Genomic DNA, 16,616 nt, shown 5'->3' with positions numbered 1-16,616 from the left:
ACCATATAAGAACATTAAAAATAGTCTGTGTATACCTGGCACATACTGTGGTTGAATCCCCTATACAAGAAGCTACCCTTTTTTTTCTTTTCTCTTTAAATATGTGCAAGAAGCAGATGGCATAATCCAATTAATAACAGTTGGCACAGCAGGTAAGAAGTAAGGAATATTTAAGGGCTATTCAACTCTAGGGAGCAATATACATCCTGGCACATAGGGAATTAACCATGAAGCTCTCATTAGTTTTAATGAGTGTCTGTGGTCAATCTGGAATTTTTGCATTGAATCAGCACAAAGTTATGTAGCACAGGTATTTAGTTGTCAATGGATCTAACATTCGATGTGAATAGATTAAAAGACCCCAGAATAAAAACCTATCATTTTCAAAGATAGAAGGATCTGGAAAAGAACGTTATGTTAAATTAGAAAAATTTGAGAAAACTTGAAGAGTCTATTGAGTAAAACTTGGCTCCATCTCATTTAATAAATTTATGCATAGTTGTATGCTTTTGTATGCCTAGCAGTAATGCATTAAAATATTTAAAATTTTATAATGTCAGGTTTTTTATTATGTATGTTTTAATTTTCTTGTGCTTGTTGCTGTATGGGCACATGTTTTTTTGTGAAGTAGAATATTAGCTGGTTTTCAAGCATAAACTAAGACAAATTTATTTAATTTCAATTTATCCAATGTCTTTTTTTGCCCAGCAAAGTCTTAGCTGTGTTTATGCTATCAAATATGCATGTATTTGTTTATTTTTATTTTTGTTTTGGCTTGCACAAATACGTTAACAGAAAACGACAATTTGAGGAGTCCTGTTCCCAGATGGTGACATTCCCTTCTTGCAGATGCTGTCAGAAGGGGCAGAGATGACATCTTCAACCTGCCGGATCAATCTTCATTCCTGAAAGGGCAAGGGCTCTGAGAGCTAAGTGTACCGCAGGTTCAGGGATCTTTGTCCTGCTTCCTACTTTGATGTGCAATGTAGTGTTGCCCAGCTTCTTGCACTTGTGAGCCATATCCTGGGTGGCCAACATGTTGGCATGTGTAGAAGATTCATTTTGGTCTGGCTTAACAGTTATTACATCAGTAACATGACAGATGATTTCCTGGCTGCAGAGATGAGTCACATGGACAAAAGTATCATTAAAGTTTGCAAAAATGTAGCAGACACCATATACATTCTCTTGTTTAGCTACCTAAGGTCTGAGGCTGATAACCTGTTCTTTCTTCTTTTCCTCCCCTTTTTGGAGATGCCATTTCTGTGTATTTTCTTCAGGCTATGCCATGAGAAAACTAATTATTGTTGTATGTAAAAACATTATTAGGGAATATATTAAGCCATTCTCAAAAGATATTGAAGAGTTTAGGTCCCATTTTAAGAATTTGTACATTTAACTACATGGAAGTAGATGCCACATGCAAATCAGAAGTTAATACTATACTTATTCCACTTATAAAACTTCCAAAATAACTTTCTTAGTTGTTCTCCAAAGAAAAAGTTGAAAAATACATCATTTTTAATTAAAAAACCAGCTCTGGTAGGAAAAGTAGTAAATACTATTTCTGTATAAGGTTAGATTACAAATTTTATTTCAATTATTTTCCACTGATTTTTTTTTTTTTTCAAATAGTTATGCCTAGGCAGAGCAGGTCATTTCATGTCATTTTGCCAAATTCGTTAGATATTGCAGCCGAGGCCAGTATCATCCACCACATTAAATCTATTCTGTATTTCTCTTTAAGTAGCAGTAATTTACATACAGGATCATGTTTTATTCTAGGCTGTCTTAAAATCATTAAGTGATACAATCCCCAGCCAATAGATAATTTCCTATTCACATATGAACTATTTTTATGAGCTATCCTTTATTTGTGTAGTAGTGATAATTCCATGGAGTCACTTTGAAGTGTATTATTTTCTCAATTTGTCATTAAGGAAGTGAGAATTCAATATTAAGTTATCTTTAAAAACATAATTTTAAATAACAAGTCTCATCGGCATCAAATTTTCTGTGTACCAGCCTAGTTTAGCATAAGCAGTGAATAGTGAATATTAATGAAACCTCCAAGGTCTTTATGTTAAATTTCTGTTTACGTCCTTCTCAACAAAACATTGCCAAATACATCATGAATTGCACAGGAAAAATACAAAATAACATTGTTTTATATCCACATTTTATTATTGGAGACACTCACTAATCTGCCTTTTAACAGAAAGTAACCAAGGACAGCAGAAAAACCAGAAGCTTGTTTTCCTGATGCCATGTGTAAATTATCCTAGGTTCAAGTAATACTTAAGGCTTCATAACGGGATTGATATCTCTGCCCCTTCCACCACTCTATAGAATTGGATGCAGTATGAGGGGAAGAGGGGTGGTAGAATAGAAAAACAAAATCACAGACTGGTATGAATCATCACTCCAGTCACATTGTGTCAAAACACTCCTTTGGTGTCATGAGCTACAACTTAACAAATATATATTGAACACTGCAGGAAGTAAGAAGTAGAAAGTTACTGGGATACATACATACATACCTATTAATTTAATTAACAGTTGTCAACTGAATTTGATAGATGAGCAAATAAGTTCAAACTTGAGAATTTTGCTAAAGCTCACACATCTTAGTGTGAGTGAAAGATGGATTAAAATCTAGATCAGTTTATCACTAAAGCTCTTTATCTTTTGATTCTACACTCATTCTGCTTAAAATACATGACTTTTCCTTTAAAGGATGGCAATAATGTATTCCCTGTTAATGAGAACAGTTATCCACACCCCTCACAACTAAGATTAAATGGGCTCAAATCAATCACATCGCCACTCCTCAAAAGTTAAATATATTGGAAGAGTATCATAAAAGTTTTAAGGAATAATATTTACTCACTTCAAATTCTGTATCTAGACAAATCATACTTCAATAATTATGGTAGGATAAAGACATTTCAGAGCCCTAACCACACCCAGAAACTTGAAAAAGAATTCTTACTGAAGAAAATATATAAAAATTCATAGTAAAATGTGCCAATTTATGCAGCGCAAAGAAATTGGTAAATGTGGGTAAATGTAAAGAAGCCATGACTTAAGAAAGAATAATCCTGAATATGTTTAGATAAAAGCTGGAATTAAAAACCATGCTCAGAGTAGTACAGATATGGCATGTGTGTAACCACAGCTAAAGTAACTTTGGGCCTCGGGGAAAAATTGGAGGGTCACTAGCATGAGCAGAATGGAATTACAGGAGGTCTGCTTTTAGTTGCCCTCCTGAGGTTTGCGCGTTCAATCGCAACACCTTTTGCGGCCCACTTCTCCACTGGTTATCTCAGGGTTTAAGTGGTTTATGGGTTAGCAGAGGAAGAAAGTCATCTGTTTGAGAAAATAATCTATGTAATAAGATAAAAATAATAAAAGTAAAAAATTTAAGCAAGGTTCACATTATACAAGTATTAAAATTAATGAAAGCACAAACTTTGCTGTATTGAATTTTGCTATTGATACAGTGATTTGCGATCATTATTGATAAGTAACTGAACAACTAATGAAAACCTTGCTGACTTAGTATAATTGCTGAAAGTAAGTGTTATTGGCACCTTTATTCCTCTTTTGAATATCTCATAAGTACGTAGTACAATGCATGGAATGCATTAAGTGCTCATTAAATATGAAAAATTATGATATATTGAAAAGTAGGAAACAGTTTTCAGATTTCTTAAGAATGCAGTTATCTCCTCTCCCATTTCATTTCCCTCCTCCTCCTCCATTTCTCCTTCTTCTTTTTCTTCCCATTTTCCCCCTCCTCGTCTTCTTCCTGCATTATTACTTGATTTTTCTTTAATTTCTTCTGACCTTCCATAACAGAAATTAAAATTTTATGTTTTAGACATTTAGATTAAGAATATTGAGTTGCATGACGAATAGTCAACATGAAATAATGAATATTACACTTGATTTTTTTTATACCCCAATGATAATCAAGGAAAACATGACAATTTTATTCATTAAACAAGCCATAGTCAGCTAGCATACTTGCAAATGTTGTCATAGGGATTGTAGGGATTGTAACTATCAATATATGAGTAAAGGGTTCCAATCTCCTTTTGATGTATGTTTCCATTACCTACTAGTCATATGCCAGTTGCAGATAGCTCATTCGTGAAGGGTGAAGAGTTGGCAAATAAATTTTGCCACCAACTCTAATTTATGAACATTCTGTGAAATATTAAGGAAATGCTCTCTTATTACAAAAGTGACAAAATTAAGAGATAGTATTTTATGTTTTAGAACAGATATCAGAAAGCAACAGTAAATAATTATGTGCTGAGGTCCAAGATGATCATTTTGAAGAGAAAATGAGAACTGTGAAAGGTTGTTTCCCAGATTGGTAATAAACATTGTAACATTCTATCCTGGATTTTGAGCTGATGTGACAGATTGAATAACAGTTGCTTCCAACTGATTTTTTAGTCATGCTTGAGGATGCATACTATTGATATATCACTCCTAACTTGGAGAGTGAATAATTGGAATTAGAGAACAGACTATTTAGACAACCAGAAACAGGCATATGTATCCACAGCCTTTGCTACATGGTTTTGTGGTTCTTCCCACCAAATCTATTGTGATTTGCTTCAATTATTAAAAAAAGGGCATAAGTGACATTGTGCCACTTCTGAGCCTAGGCCTTAGGAAGCTTTTAATGTTTCTGCTTTCTCTTTGCATCTCTGTTGTCAACATGAGAAAACAAGCTGAGGTTAGCCCACTGACTCTAGGGCATATAACTTTTCATTTGGTAACTTGTTAAACAGGCACAATTAATTTTCATAATTGAGCTTGCCTAGCAATAGAGGCAAAACATGAGTATGTGCCAGATCTGGTTCTATGTTTTCAGTCATTGTCATAGAGCTAGGCTCACCATTCCAAGTGTTAGTTAAACACACTGAATTAGCTCAAATTTTAACATATATAATAACTGTTTAATGTCAGTAATTTTGCAGTTATGCCCAACTTTAAGAAAACCTGGTAAAGAGAAATCAGGATATTTCAATGACACCACCTTGTAGAAGAAAAGGATGTAGTTTCAATCCTCTTACACAGTAGTTGATTGATTTATAGGAGACTTTTAACCAGTGTGATTCACAATTTAACATGCATGTGGAATTTTATGCGTAGATATCTTCATAATTGTCATTAGAAAATCAACATAGATTTTATTTTATCTATCACTTAATGCATCAAAAATGCTGTACTGTTTTATAAATATGCCAATTCCATATTTTTAATATTGGCTTTACATATTTTTTAGCAGTTCACCCACCATAACAATTAAAACATATTTATCATGTATGAGTTGATGTTTTTATATTCTCAGACATTATATAATAAAGCTCCAAAACCCATCATAACGTGATAAGCGTGAAATAATTTTAGGTTTCCTGTTTGCTTGGCTGATTTAAAATTGTTTTTTTTCTTAAATTACAATAATGGTAATATCTAGCTTAGTTGGGCGAAGTATTTTAGTTTTGCTTGTTTGTATGCTTCCTCATTCCCTAGAAAACAGAGGATAGTTTGTTTTCTGTAAAAAAGTTCTCGAAATAAGACAAACCAAAAGCTTTGCTCAACATAGATTGGAAGGTGAATGGTAGGCAGTTAAAGCACGTAAAGATGTTTAAGAAAACATTCTCAAGTTCAATTTGGAAGACATAGGTAGAAACTTATTCTTTTAATCATTTTTTGGCAATACTGGCACTATAGTTACTGTTGCTGCAACTTCTACTTGTACATCAGGGGGTTGATTAATCTGAATCTGAAGATCCTAATTAGAAGAAATATCAAAATTATTTGAGAACTATATTGGGAATTTATATCATAATTAACATTATTTGTTGTTTTATCTTTAAAAAGATACAGTTAGCCTTCCTCAATGATAATTGAGTAATGTTTTTAATTATTTTGTTTTTTGCCTAGCAGAGTGCTTAAAATGTAGTACTAACCAAATAAGCTTTTGTTGAATAAATGGAAGATAATCACATTTTTATAGTATTTCTGAAATAACACTAAAGACTAGTTAAGATCCCTTCTTTGCATCAATTTTTAGAAAATTATGGAAAATATCATCTATGCAACACAGACTTAAGTTGGAATTTCTATCTAATGCCTCAGTCTCCTATAAAGGAACCATGTTCTTGATGTATCAGCTGCACTGATCCCATTGCATTTGTGTTCTGTGAACTTCAGTGAATTTTATTTGAGTTATATGAATTTATGTCTTTAATTTATCCCCCTCTTCAAGGCTAGGATATGGTTATCATGGAAACTTCTTTTCTTTGTATGTACCAACATAAAAGTACACCATTTCTGCAAATAATCCTTATGTTTAAATGAATGCAAAATTCTCAGTGGATGAGTCTCAGGTATTCAAGTTTCTATAAATCAATCTTCTTCTTAATCTGCTGGAGAGATTGAATTCTCAATGTTTAGATCTGTTACACAATGCACCTACCCTTCACTTTCTGTTGTTTGAAGGGGAAATTATTAAGCAATCATTTGTGTGTGTGATGGCTATGTTTCACTTTTTTAAGTTTAAATTGATAGCAAATTTGTGAGAATTTATTATATTTCTCATAAAAGTTTATATTTATATCATAAATAGGTTGTAAAAATGTTATTTCTTCCAAAACTCAATTATAACCATGGTGTTTTGTTTAGCTTTCTATCTTTCCTTTACAAATTTGTATAATCCTACTAAACTTCATTAACTACTTCAACTCAAAGTTATATAATTGGTTGTCCTGGATCAGCTAACCTATAAGCAAACACCGGGATGAGGTTGTATCTGAGAATGATTAGTTCAAAATGTTCCCAGGAGAAACTGGTAAGGAAATCTGAAAAGCAGGATCGTGAAGAGGAAGGAGGAAAGCAAAGATATTATTTCATGTGATGTTCCAGTCTTGACCTGATTTTGGCAATGTTCTGGAGTGTCAGTTTGACTGCAGAGTTTGTTCTAGCTTGAAGTAAAGAAGGTAAGATTTTCATATTCTTACATCAGTCAGTGACTGACTGTGAGCAATCATCCTACCTCTTAGGCATTCATTCAGAATGGTCCCACTTGCCCAAGTTTCGCTTCTGAGAAGTTTTGAAGATTTGAGCCATTAGGAAAGGAGCTAATGGGAGCTGGAAACGGACTTGCATAATCAATAAAAGGAATTTGAAGGGGATTTGGTTAGAATACTAATATATTCTAAAATACTTAACTCCTTGCAGTGGCGAAATCCACTTGCTTCTCAAATTGAGTAAATCCCATTCAGTCTCAGAATCCACAGGATTTTTGTTAGCTACAATTTAGGGGAAAACCTACAAAAGATTTAGTAAAATGAACTAACTACAGACAGCTCTTGCAAACTGTAGTCATAGTCCTGAGGCTATGACTAATATTCGTGATTTCTTTCTCTACCCTCCCTTCTAAAGTTTTCTCACCTTGAATTAGCATTTATTCAGATCTGGATGGGTTGTACTATGGGAGGGATGACCCAGATCTTAATCCCTGAAGGCTTTGAGTTGAAGGTTATCATGAAGCACCAAGAGATACGTAATCGATAATTAATCAATAACAGTATTTCTCCCTACCCCTATAAGGGAACAACAAATTTAACTCCTCATAATTATCAGTGAAAATCACTTCTTCCAGTAGAGTAACTTATTTCTTTGCTAGCTCATGTGAAGCAAGGTGAGCCCCCATATCAGAATATAGCTGTAGCTTTAAGTTTAGTAGGAAACAACTTACTCTTAGGTGGAAGTTCACCTTAGCATTTATCCTCTGATGGAATTAATGAGGCTGTGCCCAATAATATCTGCCCATGAGCACAAAGTTGAATCTTCTCTGATGAAAACAGATATATGGAAACTTTTAAGAAAGTACATTCTGCCCATCACATGCACACACGAGTGCATGTGTGTGCACACACACACATAGACACTCATATATTTGAAGTTTCAGAAGAAGAGGAGAGAAGCAATATTTGAAATTATAGTGTCCATGGATTTTTTTTTTTTTTTTTTTTTGGGCACACGGGCTTAGTTGCTCCGCAGCATGTGGGATCTTCCTGGAGCTGGGATCGAACCCGTGACCTCTGCATTGGCAGGCGGATTCTTAACCACTGCGCCACCTAGGAAGCCCCGTGTCCATGGATTTTTAAAGAACTGATGAAAGTTAAAGAAGATGAAGGACTTTTGTAAACCCCAAGAAGAATAAACCAATAAATAAATAGAAAAGAAACCACACTTGGACTCATTATGATACAATTGTGATTATGAAATGTAAAGAGGAAAATTTTAAAGTAGCCAGGTAGTAGAAATGGAGAAAAAAGTACTTTAAAAAGAGCATTAGGATGATAGCTTATTTTGTAAAAGAAAGGATAGGATAAAAAAGAAAATGGAAAGACATCTTCAAAAATCTTCCAGAAGATAATGGTCAGCTTAGAATTTTATACCTGTATGAAATATACTTTAAAAATGTAGGAAAAAATGAAAGCTTTTTAATATTTTTCAATGTGGTAAAACATATATGTAATTTCATATATATAATATAAAGTTTGACATTTTACCTGTTTTAAATGTACTATTCAGTAACATTAATTACTTTAAAAATTACTTTTAAATTTCTTTCAATGTGGTAAAATAAAGATATATATCTTTTTGTGTAATATATATGTATAGTTTAACATTTTGTCTGTTTTAAGTGTACTATTCAGTAATATTAATTTGAAAGTATAACCACTGTTAATTTAGAAAAGATTTTTTTATCACCCCAACAGAAACTCTAACCATTAAACAATAATTTCACCATTCCTCATTCTCTCCAAAGCTAGGCAACTAACAATCTACTTTATGTCTCTATAGATTTTCCTATTTCTAGACATTTCAAATCAATGGAATAAAAAATGTAGGATTATTTGTGACAAACTTCTTTCACTTAGCATAATGTTTTCAAGGTTCATCCATGTTGTAGCATATACCAAAACTTCATTATTTTTTTATAACTGAAAAATAGTCCAATGTGTGTATGCCACCTTTTGTTTATTCTTCCATCTGTTGATGGACATTTGGATTGCTTCCATATTTTGGCTGTTCTGATTAAGGCTGCAATGCACATTATCATACATGTATTTGAATCTCTGTTTCAAATTCTTTTTGAAGAACTGCCAAACTTTTTAAAATCTATGTTTTAAAAGTATTTTTAAAATATTTTTTAAAATATATGTAACAAAAAACATACAAAAATGTTCATAGTGTCCTTATTTATAATGTCACAGGCCAAAAATACGCCAGATTTTCAACAGGAGAATGATTTTTCAACTTTGTTATATTTGTACTATAGAATGCGATTCAGCCATGAGATTGAATGACTGTATTGCTGGTATGTGTGTGAACACGGATAAACCTCAAAAACGTTATCTTGAAAAACAATGTCAAATGCAAAACAGTGCATTCTGTATGAATTGCTTTATGTGATTTGTAAATAGAAATAGTTTACTTCTTCCTACCTGAACTGAATACTGTTCATCTCTCTCTTACCTTATTTCTCTGCTTAGAACTTCGTGTATGATGTTGACTGGCAGTGGAGAAAATGGGCATCTTTGTTTTGTTCCTGATCTCAGAGGGAATATTTTCAGTCTTTCACCATTGAGTATGTTGTTAGCTGTGTGACTTTTTATAAATACCCTTTATGATATTAAGGACATTTTTTTCTATTCCCAGTTTTCTGGGTGACTCTTTAATCATGAAAGGGTGTTGAATTTTGTCAAATGCTTTTTCTACATCAATTGAGATGATCATCTATTTTTTTTTCCTTTCATTCTGCTAACGTGACATATTACATCTGCTTATTATAGAGGTTGTAAAAGTTGAGCCATTCTTGCATTTTTTCCTCCCTCCTCTCCATTTTGGACTACCATAGTGCATATACTGATTCATTTTTTTAGTATCACACAGATATCATAGTCTGTTCACTTTTCTTCATTCTTTTTTTCTTTCTGCTCCTCTGGATCAATTTCAGTTATCCTTTTTTGATATTCATTGATTCTTTCTTTTGCCTGCTCAAATATGAAGTTGAATGCCTCCAGTGTTTTTTTATTTCAGTTAATGTACATTTCAGAAATGACTTAAATTGCAAACTCTCCAGTCAGGGATTCTAGACTTCTGGATCTGGGCCGAGATTAGCTTCATTGGTCCATTCCCTTATAACTTTCTGTCAATCCTTCTAGTTGTACATGTGCAGTTTCACATTTTTAAAGTCTTTACTAATTAATTTCCTATATTTGAATTCTTTATCTCCACATGTTGAAAATTCTCTATCTCCACCTGTGAAATCCTTGTCGGCTTTCAAGATCCAGCTTAGGTGTCACTTCCATGATTATTTTCTAGTCTTCTGAATCTGAAATAATTGATCTTATCTTGGCATCTTAACAGTGCCCTGTTTTCTACTACAAGTAATTTATATGACCTTTTGCCTCCACTGTTAGATGGTGAACTCCCTTCAGGCATAGGCTATGTATTACTGATTATAGAGTTTCACTGTACTTGTGGAAAAATTCCTATTACATAACAGATGCTCCATAGATGTTTGTTAAATTGAACTGACTGAAATTGATAAGTTCTCATTTCACCTTGACCACAGCACATCTTCTGGAAACATGCTGGTGATGATAGGTAGTGATTTTCGGTAGATTCTTAATGCTAAATTGTCACAGATGAAAGTACGGCTAAAATGAGATTTCATGTAGTTATTCAAAAAGGTAGTTTTTAAATGTCCTTGAAGGTATATGATTTTTAATGTCACATCAGGTAATTAATTGGGAATATATCTGGTAAAATTATTTTTCCAATTGTTTCTTATCAATAGATACAAACCCTAGAAATTATATTTCACCAAATCTCCTAGGAATTGTTTCTCTACTTCTTTTATTCTGACATTGATTTCCATGTCTACATCACACTTTTAAATTATGCTACAAAGGAAAATTCTTAAGCATAAAATTAGATATAAAATGTGTAGGAGACCTCATGATGCTTTTTCATTAGGTGCTGAGATTCTGGTCTATTTTTAAAAGCAGAAACAACCACTCGCTTGGTATCAAAGAAGGAAGGTAATTGCGCTAGTCATAAGTAGTTAGACATTTATTATGTTGAAATGAGGAGAGAAGGAGGAAAAGACAGTTGCTCCTAGCATGGAAACTGTTCAGTATGGACAGAGTTCCTTTTATATGGTGAAGGTAAAGCTTGGAACAAGGAGTATAACATGAAAGGTAGAAAAAGGTGGGTGGTAGATGAAGAGAAATACTGACATCAGAAATTAAAGAGAAAAGAACTCTTGGTATTAAATGGCCTAAAAGTGTCAAAAGTTAAATTAAATCTAAAATTCAAAGTCTTTTACATTTCCTCCATTCAAAATCCCCCCAAATATTTTGTACCTTATGATGTGTCTTTAGACATAGTTATACATGTTATACTTTATCATATATTCTTAGATAAATTTGAAAACATTGGACTATGGTTAACATGTGATAAATGTGCCAGAATCAAACATTACCTACTATTGTCAGAATTGGGACAGGTGAAGAGGTATGAACAGGTCCTGTAACTCTATCACTTCTATGAAAAAAAGTCACTCAATATACATGGTGGCATATTAATGTCATTTTCATATATGGTGGACTATGCTATATATATATATTAATATATTATAAATATATCTATATTTTATTTACATATATAATATATATTTATAATATGGCCCTATCATGTACTGTGTAAAGGCAGAAGATGACAATCACACGTAGATAAAATACATACTGATTTAATTAGTGTGGCATAAGTAGGCAGCATGTGGCATATTGTTTAAAAATATTTTCTAGAATTCGATTAACTTGGTTCAGTTTACAAAAGAGCAAACTACGTGATGTCTTCATAAACCTCAACTAACACATATCTATTTTTCTATAATAGTAGTGCTAATTGTGTAGATTAGTTTTCTGCATTAGGTGGCATTATCTTTAAAGTATTTAGCTTAGAAACTGTCCCATAGGGATGATCCATAAATGTGTACTACATACTTATAAATCATACATGAAGATAACATATTTAATGTGTTTAACCAGGCAATGAGACTGTGAGAAAGTCATACTTTAAAATGTTTAAAACTAAGGACTTTATCCAATTATAGATTTGGGGATTGCAAGAAAATTTAATATATTTGATATGTTAGCCTCAACTTGCAGACAGAAGAAACTAAGATAGGGTAAGTGTTAATGTAAGGCAATGGTTGTTCAACTACATATTATTGTTGGTCATGAAAAAGTTTACTTTCATACTATATCAAATCCCATCTCCTTTGAAGATCAATGTTTTACATTAAGTGGAAAAGAATATTCAGAGAATTCAGGAACATACTTACTGATGCCAAGGAAAACAAGCCACTTCCGTTTCTGATCTATAATGAATGAAACAATCAAAAGGGGTGAGGAAATGAAAGGAGTGGGACAATGAAAATAGTAATTTTATTGCAAAACCATTCTGTCTTATTTTATGTAAGCCTGTGAAATAAGGTCATAATCATCTGATCTACCAATAAAACAGTGCTTTACAACTGACATACCTACTTGACCGTAAAACCAACAGCCTCAAATTTGAATATATGGCAGTGTGGTTATGTCAGTTAGAATCACCAAGTCTGTATTTCAAGTATCTCATTAAAATAGATGAGCAAAGGTCTCCATATAGTTACAATGATATAGAATCAGAAATCATTTTGCACTACCTAACTTGCTGTCCTTCTTGAAATGAATTAGTTGCAATGGAAAATGCTTTCCAAAAAAAAAAATGTGCATAAATAAAAGAAAAAGAAGCTACATTGCGCACCTATTTCAAACTGTGTATTAGTATCTGATGGTGAGATTGAGAAATTCACACATTGATAATCTTTTACATATTTGGTTGTTTTTTCCTTTTTCTGGTATTAGCAATTATCTGTTTTGTGATTTATTTAGCTAGTTCTCTATGGTTGGTCACTAAGATCATTTTCAGTTTTTGTTTGTTCAAACAATGCCTGAGTTAATGTTTGTATAAATATCATTTGTACAAGTGCACCTATAGGTATACAGATGTGGAGGGTTGTTTGTAGGAGATGGGTTGTTGGTTGAAAAAGTCAGTGCATGTTTAAAGTTGATCAATAATGCCAGAATTTCCTGCACAGGTATCATTTTCTCCTCCCTCCCCCCCCAAAAATGCATAGTCAAGTTCTCACAAATGGCTAAGAGTACAAATGATTCCTCTCCCTCTCCTCCTTCTTCTCCTTCCCTTCCAAATGTTTCCTTCCATAGCTTCTAAATATATTTTTAATTTGACTCGTATTTTCAGAATTTCAGAGCTGGAGAGTTGGATTTCCATCACTCTGAGCACTAATCTAAGTTTCTAGCATAAACCAGAAAATGTGTGTGTCTTTTTGGGAAATGTATCACCCTACTGGTTTCTGAGTTCCACCTCTGTCCTTTAATATGTTTTAATTACATGGAGAGAAATAGCCACAGACACAAAATACATTAAATTGGAATGTACATCATTGCACCTCTAGGTATTGCCTTATTGTGTTAGCTCTCTCCCCCCACCCAAATATTAACATTACGGAATCAGTTAATGGGCATGACAAGACATCCACACTAATTAATTTAAGCTACATTTTTTTTTAGTGCTTTTCAGATATTCAGCATATCATCTTCTTCTCATATTCTAGAGGTTAATTTTAATACCTAAATATAGGGGAAAAAACCCCTTAGAACAGTGATATGTTTGACAATGTCATTAATATGTGGGTTTATTTTTGCAGTTATGCAAAATAGAAATGCAACATTTCAGTAGAAAGAAAAATGTTACTATTTTATTGTTTTGGAACAAGGCATTTTCTGGTCTATAAAGAAATATTGTGAGCTTGTTTTGCTTGGCTTTTATTTACATTAATTTTTATACTAAGAATCTGGTAAAGAAACCCATTTTACCAAGAACATTATTCACTCTTCTTGATTGATCAATGAATTTTACTCCACTACATTTGCTTCAAACATAATTACAAAGATTTAAATATAGAATGATTCATAAGATCCCTATCATTATCTTTATAATATCATTTTTTTTAGTTGGAGATTGTGTGTAGATTAGGGCTGAGAGGTTTCACTTTGAAGATTTCCACTGCTCCCTTTGCAGCTACTTCATTTTGGGGACTATGCCCACCCAGTTTTTGCTGCCTTGGCATCCTCAAGTTCTTATGCCTGTCTTCCCAAATCCTGAATTCCCCTGGGCCCTGTTTGCATCTCTTCCTGTGCTGCAGTCTTGAAATATCATTTTGGAAGCTGGTGCACACACAGGATTCATTTTGTTTGCCTCTCTTCTCTTAGACATTCAGACCTACACCTTCTGTTGTCTGCTGTCATATATATTTTTTTCAGTTTTCTACTTATTTAAAGCAGAAAGGCAAATACAGTCTGTATTACTTCACCTTGTTCAGCAGTAGCGATGTTTCTTATTATTTTAATTTGACAATGTATGTAGGGCATCCAGTCAATTTATAAATATATTTTTATTCTAACCTTGGAGAAAAATGAAAACGACTGTGATAATAGCAAAAGTGTACCCTAATCTGTAATTTAATGTCTCCATCAGTGTTATGTAAATAGACTTCACTTGTTATTAAGGCATATTTTAATTCTTAAGGAAAAGTGAATTAGTTTGTAATGATAAATTGTTATTTTATCATAATAAAATATATACACATATGGGCTGTAGTCATTTTGTGCCAGTAAGAGCAGTTTATGGAATTCAGAATTAGTAATTTTAATCTCTGCCAGCTGTGTGGTCCTAGGCATGTGTGATGTTTTAGTAACCCTAAACCAGATGTGCAGACTATCAAGGCTATGGATATATTGTTTTTCTGAAAACAAGGGAATGTGTTGTAGTAATATATGGAAACAATGTTGTCTTCTTGGTGTGCTTTGGAATTTATGAAAGCCCAATTCAGTGACATGTGGATGCTTTCACATTTTTCTCTCAAGCTTTCATTTTCAGCTATTATTAACAGTCTTTTAAAAATATCCCTCACATTAAATCTGCTTTGATATATTTTTTTTCAGGGGGAGTATGAGTTACTCTTTTAAAAATATAGACATTAAGTCTGTATTCAATCCAGTTTGTTGTTAAGTGTGCTTTTCCTTTCACTTAACAGGATTAAAAAGATACTGGATATAATACCACATGAAGTCAAATCTCTACAGGAAGGTACACATCACATTGTCACTTTAGATAATATGACTATGGGGTAGGGAGGAACAGATAGGATAAAAAAATCATCTTCCTTGGCCTTAGAAAAATTATGCATTTGTGTTTAAATAGCATTGGCAGATACTTCATGTAAATGAGATAGAAATAGAGTAAATATATGGAGAGAAGCATAGTGATGCTATGTAAATTAGAAGTTCTCAAAAAATAGATGCAGTTTGTTTTTTGTCATCTTCGTTTTAATTAATATAAGCCTTGCTAATGACCCACCAAGGAGTGCAAAATATGGATACATTATATCTGTGATTCATTTAAACTTTGTGAAAACTGGAATAGTCTTGGGATTTACATATTCAGTGCTTCTCCTGTATTACCATATAAACATTACATATATAATTATTTCAACATTTCCTTTCACTTTTCAGCTCCTGTAAATACTATGTGATTGCATTAAACAGGTCTGTGTTGCTTACTTTTCTAACTCTAGTGTTAAGCACAGTTATCAGCACATAATAGTGGCTTAATAACTTGAAATACTTGTTGAATTACTAAATAGTGTATACTGACTGCCATGTTCCTAAATGTGGATAGATTGTACTTTTATTCAGCACCACGCTGGTTCAGAAATCCACAGAGCTAAAGTGGAAATGTTAAGGATTTGGAAAGGGTATACCAAAGTTTATTCCTCTGTAGGGTAGGAAAATTTTCCTAGTGCTTTTTGAAAGACAGAACATTGAAGTGCATGGTGAGGTGTGAAGGTCTTTTGAAGAAAAAGTAAAATACTTTGCTTAGGATCCTGATTTTTCATTATGTCACTGCAATTGAATTCTTGTAAGATATATATGTGTGTGTGTGTGTGTGTGTGTGTATACATTTTTCCTAGTATATATATGTGTACATATATATGTATATATATTTATGTGTCTTAAAGAGGCTAACTTAAATTTTGTATGCCAATGTTAACAGTTCACGTAGTCTTTATTTCATCTGAACCGGGTGGTAGAAGTCAAACTTTCTATATGTTTTAAAAATATTTGGGAACTTCAGTTATTGCTGAATGTTTTGTTTTTCATTTAGTAATACAGTAACACTTTGCACAGACAGTTGTTCCAGGAGTCCTGTAAAATATGGTAAGTAACTTTGAATTTAAGACATGAGTCTAAACACTACTTTGCAGAGAAATTCACTGCAATGAATATTATCATTTTCCTACATCCCCATCCTGCCCTAATCAAAAATAATTGAGGAATGTGTCTCTGTTACACAGAAAAAAATATTTTCATAATTTACATAAG

The 16,616-nt window shown here is 32.9% G+C and overlaps 1 pseudogene; it reads right to left on the bottom strand.

Annotated features, from left to right (window-relative positions):
- Positions 1-788: 788 nt before the first annotated feature.
- On the bottom strand, positions 789-9,633 carry LOC130854204 (40S ribosomal protein S14-like; annotated as a pseudogene).
- Between the last annotated feature and the right edge of the window lie 6,983 nt (positions 9,634-16,616).

The sequence above is a fragment of the Hippopotamus amphibius genome, chromosome 5, assembly GCF_030028045.1.
Source record: "Hippopotamus amphibius kiboko isolate mHipAmp2 chromosome 5, mHipAmp2.hap2, whole genome shotgun sequence".
Classification (NCBI taxonomy): domain Eukaryota; kingdom Metazoa; phylum Chordata; class Mammalia; order Artiodactyla; family Hippopotamidae; genus Hippopotamus; species Hippopotamus amphibius.
This window is presented reverse-complemented; position numbering and strand designations above follow the sequence as displayed.